Source organism: Notothenia coriiceps, unplaced genomic scaffold (assembly GCF_000735185.1).
Source record: "Notothenia coriiceps isolate Sejong01 unplaced genomic scaffold, NC01 NC01_scaffold00032102, whole genome shotgun sequence".
Taxonomy (NCBI): domain Eukaryota; kingdom Metazoa; phylum Chordata; class Actinopteri; order Perciformes; family Nototheniidae; genus Notothenia; species Notothenia coriiceps.
This window is the reverse complement of record NW_011364803.1, coordinates 24,109-32,355: the sequence shown is the minus strand read 5'-3', so window position 1 is coordinate 32,355 and position 8,247 is coordinate 24,109. Positions and strand designations below refer to the sequence as shown.

Genomic DNA, 8,247 nt, shown 5'->3' with positions numbered 1-8,247 from the left:
TGAATCTGACTTTCCTACATCCAACTGACAGGTTTATCATTACTTTGAGAAAAAAGATTATTAATTTAACCCTTTTAGAAGGGAAGATATGGTCATTTGTTCTGGGAATGTCATTTTCGAGCCTGAAACCTGAAAAACAGGCTCGGGGTTTAACAGGTTAAGAGCTCTTGTCGCATGCAGTAAAACATGTAGCAGCACTCCGCGACCCTGCCGGTCATTTAATCTACTTCCAAATGTCACCATGTCAAAGACCTTTGTTGAGATCAGCAAGCAGGGCAGTGTGTGTGTGTGTGTGTGTGTGTGTGTGTGTGTGTGTGTGTGTGTGTGTGTGTGTGTGTGTGTGTGTGTGTGTGTGTGTGTGTGTGTGTGTGTGTGTGTCGTGTGTCGTGTGTGTTCGTGTGTCGTGTGTGTGTGTGTGTGTGTGTGTGTGTGTGTGTGTGTGTGTGTGTGTGTGTGTGTGTGTGTGTGTGTGTGTGTGTGTGTGTGTGTGTGTGTGTGTGTGTGTGTGTGTGTGTGTGTGTGTGTGTGTGTGTGTGTGTGTGTGTGTGTGGATACAGCAGGCTGTGTTTCTCTAATTGAGATCCTATTGGAGTACTGCAGGAGGCACCTGTTGTTATGTAGAACATACTGTATGTTGATTTAAAGGGGCCCTATTCTGCTCATTTCCAGGCTCTTATTTGTATGTAGTGCCTCTACTGTGACATGTTTACATACTTTAATGTTCAAAAGCTCTTTATTTTTCTCATACTGTCTGTGCTGCAGCACCTCTTTTCACCCTCTGTCTGAAACCAGAGCCCAGTCTGCTCTGATTGGTTAGCTGACTGGCTCTGTTATAATAGGTCAACTAGTTAGTGATGTCCCGCCCCATAGGCTATCAAGTATAATGTGTTGGAGCACTAGCCAATAGAAGCCTGATTGTTACTTAGTGATGTCACCATGTCCCAGAATTAGACAAAGGTGTGTGGGAGAGAAACTTAATCTGAAGGGAACTTTGGGATTTTAGCCTGTAGTTTAGGCAAAAAAAAGGGAAAAAGGAAGCCCATGTTTCTCATAATTTTTTTAAAAACAACTCTAAAAAGATTACAATGTTGTCTCAGGGTCAGTGCATGTTCAAGACAAATTGGTCCACAGTGAATGCAGTGAAAACATTTGAAATGTAGCATTTACGGGTTTTCTGTTACAAGGTTGTACCTTTTTTATCTCCCAAAAATGTTTTCAATGGTGTTCTTTATTGAAATTTCTTTGAGAGCCAATGCTTAAGGCTACACATGATTGACCTGACAAACAAGGTAAATAAAGGAGATAAAAAGACCCCAAAAATGTTAAATAGGTAACTGAATTGGTGCGCTGGCTTTGATCAAAACAATCAGTAGAACCATCAGACGGGGGAAAAATGCCGCCATTAGAAAAGAAGTAGCACAATTACAAAGCGTGAATTCATCCAGGTTTGAAACAACATGGCGCAGAGAAAACAAATGATAGAGAAATGTTATAAACATCATACAAAGTAAACATCCTCAATACATTTTAGGCAAATAAGTGTTTTTGTCGTTTGCCTTTTCCTCCCGCAGGACAGTAATGAGGTGGGAAACCTATGTGGGTCAGTGTGTGGCGCGGGGCCGTTTACCCGCCATTAAACATTAATAGAAATAGAAGAACGGCGGAGAGGTCAGCGAGGCTGAAGCCAGCGATATTAACAGGAAATAGGATGGAGCAGAGACGCTGTAGGCGGGCTACAGCTAAACAAGCCATTATCATTCATTTACAGGAAATTTGTCATTCACAACACAACCTGCAGCCCACAAATAGTGTTGTGATGTTTGACTTAAATAACAGACAACAGTTCCCCCGCTGCTTCATTCTCAATCATTTGCACTCTGCTTTCTTTATTCTCTGCTTCTCTCATCTCTTTATTTTCCTCTCCACCTGTTTCCTTCTTCCTTCCCTTTATCTCCCTTTCTTTCTTTTGCTATCTTCCTTCCTATAATCCTTTTTTTCCCTTCCTTTTTGGTTTCCTTTTCCTTCCTTCCCCACTTATTTGTTTTTGCTTTCCTATTGTATTGTCTTCGGTTCCTTCCTTTTTCCCTTCCTTTTTTTTATTTCCTTTTCTTCTAAAAAAATTTCTTCTTCCTTCCTGTTCCTATTCCTTCCTAACCTTTTTTTCCTTTCCTATGGTCTCATATTTATCCCTATTCCTCTTTCCCCTTTCATTTGCTTTCCTTTCCTTTCCTATCTTGCCTTTTTTACATATATTTTCTCTTCTGTCCCTTGCTTTCATTAATTTACTTTCCTTTTATTGCCTCTTATTTCCTTCCTCTCCTTTTTTTCTTATCCTTTCTTTCCCACTTATTTTTCTTCGTATTTCTTTTCCCCTTCCATTTCGTTTCTACTTTTGCCACTCCTTTAACTTTCTTACCTTTCCTTTTTCTCTTCTCTTTCCCTCTCACTTTACCTTTCTTTTCCTCTACTCTGCTCTCCTCATCCAACTTTATTGGCAGTGCTTTACAGAACTAATACCAGGCGATTAAACGAGTGTCTTTTTACTCTTCTGTTATTAAAACAGATGCTCTGTAGCAACATACTGCTCAGCCGTGTGTGTGTGTGTGTGTGTGTGTGTGTGTGTGTGTGTGTGTGTGTGTGTGTGTGTGTGTGTGTGTGTGTGTGTGTACACATTGAAGTAGGTGTGGTGAGAGTTGTAGTTATCGGAGCATTATTACAGCCCTGGAAAATTAATTTATAATGGTTGCTCCGTGTCTACCACTTTATGTTATTTCCTAACACATGACAGCCTTAATGTCCCCCGACATTTACATAATATATGATAAATAAAGAAGGTAATGATTCACCATCCCATTTACATTGGTCATTATCGGGCGTTGAATGTGTTGTCAATATTTCTGGGGGACTATTTCTTTTTGGCATGGATAAATATATCAAAAGGAATTAGATATATCCCTTTCACTATAACTTTCTCAAAACTACTTGCTGATATTGGCCTTTTCAGTGGATTTGTGGATTTTAAGACGAACATTTAGAGGTAAAGCCAGATGAAAACATTGACTTACCGAAACGCCATGATGCAAGGAAATGCTGTGAAGTTTATGCGATAAGCCTTAAGACATACGATGCTTGAAGTTTATTGAGGATATGTATTTAAATTCAATTTGACGCTAATAATGCCCCTTTTTCGCAGGTAGTTTCGTCTTCTGACTTTCCCGCACTGAAGACCAGGTAATACACTTTTTTTCCCAGGAAAATCACATCTCATGTGTTTACATGGCTGTTTCAGAGAATCAGGCAGCAGCACTTTAAGTCTGTTGAAACGGCGTGACGCGTTGTGGAAGACTAGTGATTTTGTTGTTGTACATTCTTGTTCTTGACAACAAGTCCCAGTCTCCCTCAGCGAGTCGCGCCACCACGTCTTCTTCAGCCTTCCTCTTTGTTTCTTCTGAGTTTTTTCACCTCAAGTGTCCACATGGCTGTGACTTACAATTATAATCAGTTCCTGTGGATATCGTTTTGCTCCTGGAGACTGAATATTATCACAAACCAAGCAAATTGAATACATTGAATGGGTATAGCAGAACAAATCTAGCCAACAAAATCGTAAAATGTTAAGGATTATCCTTAACAACTGGCTTACGGCCCTGCAACAGTTTCTTGTAAAGCTAATTCCTTTAAACCATATACCACTTACTGTTATTGTGAAAGAGAATATTTATGAGAAAAAGAAGCAAATACCCTAGTAACACTTGGGCTACCAGGTGCCAGATGAACAAATAGTTTCAAATGGATCCAACAGGACTGCGAGTCAACACTGTCAAATCAAACGGAGAAAGAAAGAAAAATAAATATTGTCTGTTTTATTGCTGTCCTTGCTTGCATATGACTTGTACTGTATACATTTCCAACTGTACCTGCAATAAAATTGAGAGCATGTAGCTGGTCCGTGTGAGCTGATTAATGTTCCGCGCTCTGCATATTCACCCCATTGTACATCTCAGCCAGACTCCAACTGTGGCAATCAATTCAATCAGCAGTGCTTATGAACCCATTACAATCTAGCTGAGAGCAGGCGGGGGCCGCATCCTTCAACTGGCCTCAGAGTAATTACTATTTAGTCAAGCTAAAAAGCGTAGATGGATAAATGGATGGATGGACTAATAAAACATATCCCTAATGATTCGCATGTGACTATGAATATGCATTACAGCAATTGGGCAATAGGAGTGGGTGTTGTGTTATTTACTCCTTACCCCCACTCATCCGAGAACGCTGTAGCAAGTTGCCATGGGGACTAACGAGTGTCATAGCAACCAAGGTGAATGTTCAATCCCTATCCCAGTTCCGAAGGCCAGAGGTCTCGTGGCGCTTCGAGGACTTATACGGGGCCTCGAGAGCATAAAATACGATAAAGGAAAGTTGTTGGCATCAACCCCGCCAGAGTTGGTCCTCCACCCTCACCTCGAGTAGAATTATAGGCTTCGTCTGCAGAAGAAAGGGATTTTAACAATGCTAATGTGAAACCTTCATGCATTGTTGGACCACTGACCTCTGATGCCTGGCGTATAGGCCTACTGGCGCTGTAAGGTTGTGTGTGTGCTTGTTTGTAGGAAAGGTACACGTCTTGTCAAATAATCCAAATGATCCTAGGCCTTAATATCGATGATAAATACTTATTCATAAACCACACAAAATCAATTTTTTTGCATTTTATTTCCGTTTTTGTAGCTTTAAGGTTGGAAAATATCATTCACCATATGACAGGGCTATCACTATAATACATATATACATATTGGATGATATTGTTCTAAGTCATTAGATGTCATTGTCATTGTATCTTTTACATGAATTTCCACAAAATTCTGAATCTCAAACCAGCAGCCAAATTGTTTGTCTAGGCCTCATTCAATATCTTCCTTATTCTTACATTTGTTCTTGAGAAAGGTCTTAAGAAAAGACTACGTCGGGTTCTGGACATGGCATTTGTTTTTCATACCTGTGATCTTATAATGATTATAACAATTGTTCTTTAAAAATAAAAAGGCATGCCTGTTGTATAGCTCACATGGTAGAAATGGCGGCTCAGTCCCCATTCAGAGGACCGGGGTTTCAAACTCGGCCTGGGACCATTGGCTGCATTTCATCCCCTATTTCTCCGCCAATCCACATAAAAGGGTATAAGATTGCAGGGATGTGTTCACCGAAATTTTAAATTTTAAATGTCGGGAATTAAAAAAAGAATGCCCTAACAAATGGGGGTGGAGCACCAGACTCAAAACAAAAACAAAATCTGAAGTGCAGGTACTGTTATTAACATTAAAAAGTTTGATATCTGTAGCGTCAGTGTGCTTATAAATGATCCATCATGAATTATTGGATGGCATGGTTCCCATTGAAGTGTTAATGACATCCTATTAAAAGATAATAATGCTTTGTAACATTTTGAAAATATATTATAGATGTATTATTGTAAATCAAACCCTATATTATAGAAATGTAGAATTGAAGAAAAAGCAATATCCAATTTTAGGGCACACACATGGCAGCCCTCAAATGAATCATAGATTCTGCTCTTAACTCATAATAGAATCCCAAATGACAAGAAATGTGTAAAAAAAAACCCATACAGTAAGTTGATTTTATAATAATATTTTTTGCCTTAAGAAGGGTTGGTGATTTGAGGCACATTGTTGTGTTTGGCTGCAGGTCGGTGAGGGTCAAAGAGGTTGAATGAACCAGAGCAGATTGTACTTGTTTACACATTTCTATTCCATTCTTTTTGCAAGGGCTACAAGGACACAGCCCTGTACTCCATCAAGCACCCACTCTCCTCGTTAACTGGTTTTGACCACAAATAGCCTGAGGTCCAGCGACAAACACATTTAATTGCTGTATGAAATGATTGCATATTTGTTAGCCTCTACACCCCTAGCATTTGTTTTTGTATTGAATAAATGCCCATTGATTTGACTCATGATGAAAGGTTCTACTGTAAATGAATAACATTGTCTTATGGCATGTTTTGGGAATAAAGAAAGATTTTGTTATCAAATGCCACTTGAATTATTTGACGATGACAACATTTTATTTTTTACTCTGTCACTGTCAGTTTGGTTTTCAAGCTCATTTAAATATTTGAAGACTGGCATGTTTTATAATAAACATGGATTAAGTTGTCCAAGATTGCTGGAACAACACATCAGTTTGAGGATAGAAAGCCAAATCTCTTGATCGGGATGTCAATAGAAGTTTTTTTGGAAAACAGTCAGCCTAAGAATCAGTGACAATTGCTATAAAATGTAAATACTGCTTGACATGGATATCATTTTTCTATGGCGCATTTATTGCAAAGCAATAGACATATTAGCAATTATGGTTTAAGTTATAAGCATGTATTAAGATACGGTTTCAGATATATAATGTTCTATCAACAACTTAGTGTTAAAATCGATTTTTAAGGAAGATTTCTATATAATTTGTTTGTTTTCTTCTGTGAACTACTCTGCTGTACCATTATTACAACACACACTTGATACACAACAAAAGGTCACTGGAAATACATTGACACCGGATCAACCAAAAGTCAGATAAATTCAACGACAAATTCTTGCCATGCCCTATAAAATGACTAATTTCTAAATGAATAATTAAAATCTGGCGTCCCTATTCGTATACAGGGCAACATTCTTAGTCTGTACTCTACAAAACAGTAACCAATCAGTGTGGCAAAAAAAATCGATCATATTATTTGATTATAAGGGTTGCCTAGGTTTAAGCACTGTAGGGAAAAATCACAGTTGGGGTTTTGGGTCTTTACATCTAAGTCCTTAGGTGCTTTTTAAAAATGTATTTAATTACTTCAAGGAAAACATTTGGGACGGGAACAACTTTAATGAATATCATTTGGCGTCTCGCAGGGCCCCATTCCTGGTCCTCTATTATAACTCCTGCAAACGCAATTTTGTTTTAGCCTTAGATTGTCTGTTTGTCTGTGCAAAATTACAAACTAAATTTTCATAAAAACTTAGTAGTGGAAGGGATGTTTCTTGGGTGAAGGAAGAACCGATTACATTTCAGACCTGATCCAAAACACGGGGCAGATACAAAGATTAGGTTTTACTTAAAGGTGACCTATCATGCAAAATGCACTTTTGTACGTCTTTTATACATGAATATGTGTCCCCGGTGTTCCAGGGAACTCACCAAGTGTCAGAAAACACAAGCCTCTCTATTTCCCTCCATACCCAAATCTCTTAAAAAGGGGCTGCAACGGATCTGATACAGACTGATCCAGATTTGAACACTTCTATGACATCACAGAAGTGGCGCTACGGCTATTGGGCCAACTCCACCAATCAGGAGGAGACAGCCACGGAAATTGCCGTTCGAAAGCGCTGGAGACGCTGTAGTACATATGCCAGGGCTGTAGATGGGGACGGTTCTCACAGAATCAGCCCATGCAAAGACAGTGTTAAATTGAGCGAAATGAGGAATGGCTAAAATGCATGATCTGTTTGGTATTTTGAAAAATTAAAAAAGTATAAATATGCCTTATATAGGTATGGTCCTACACTATATTATTCAAATATAGCATGATAGGTCCACTTTAAAGTCAAATTTTCAAAATGTGGGCATTTGTTGTGCATAATTTGGTGTTGGGATAGTTTAAAAAATGAGATCCCAAATAGAAAAATTTAAAGCACCTTCAAGAAGGAGCAACTAATAAACATATATTAATATGTTATTTAACGTTCTGAACCACTGAATACAAGAACACATGTTCTTTGTAACCTACATGTGGTCTTCATTAAAAGCTCATGAACACATACTGTAGAAGTCCAAACAATACACCATCCGCCTTGGTGGAGGTTTGTGCACTCTTCTCACCAATGTCCAAGTCACGCTCACACATGTATAATTTTTAACTGAGGGAGATGAGTAACAGCTTGTCAAAATGTTAAATGTTAGAAAATGCAATTATAGGGAATTACATTTTTAAGAGAAAATAAGAGTATATTACAAGATCAAGTATATCACAATATGCTTTGATGACAGGAAGAGACTTAACAGATTGGTTAAAACCCTTAGATGCAGAAGTGGGTCTTTTTTGACCCGGTGAAGTGGTTTTCTTGAAGTATCTTTGTAATGACATTTTTTTATCATTTCATATTCCAGCTATTCTTCAAAAAACATGTTTTGGATATCATGCCATTCAAAAAATGTATTTACATTTTAAGAAATTGT

The 8,247-nt window shown here is 38.4% G+C and overlaps 1 long non-coding RNA gene across 1 annotated transcript in view; it reads left to right on the top strand.

Moving 5' to 3' along the window:
* The window catches only part of LOC104960636 (uncharacterized), a 21,194-nt gene extending 13,108 nt beyond the window's left edge, over positions 1–8,086 (top strand). Inside the window, exon 3 of the long non-coding RNA XR_800007.1 lies at positions 8,074–8,086. This is a non-coding gene — a long non-coding RNA (uncharacterized lncRNA). The remainder of the gene's footprint in view (positions 1–8,073) is intronic.
* Positions 8,087–8,247: the final 161 nt, after the last annotated feature.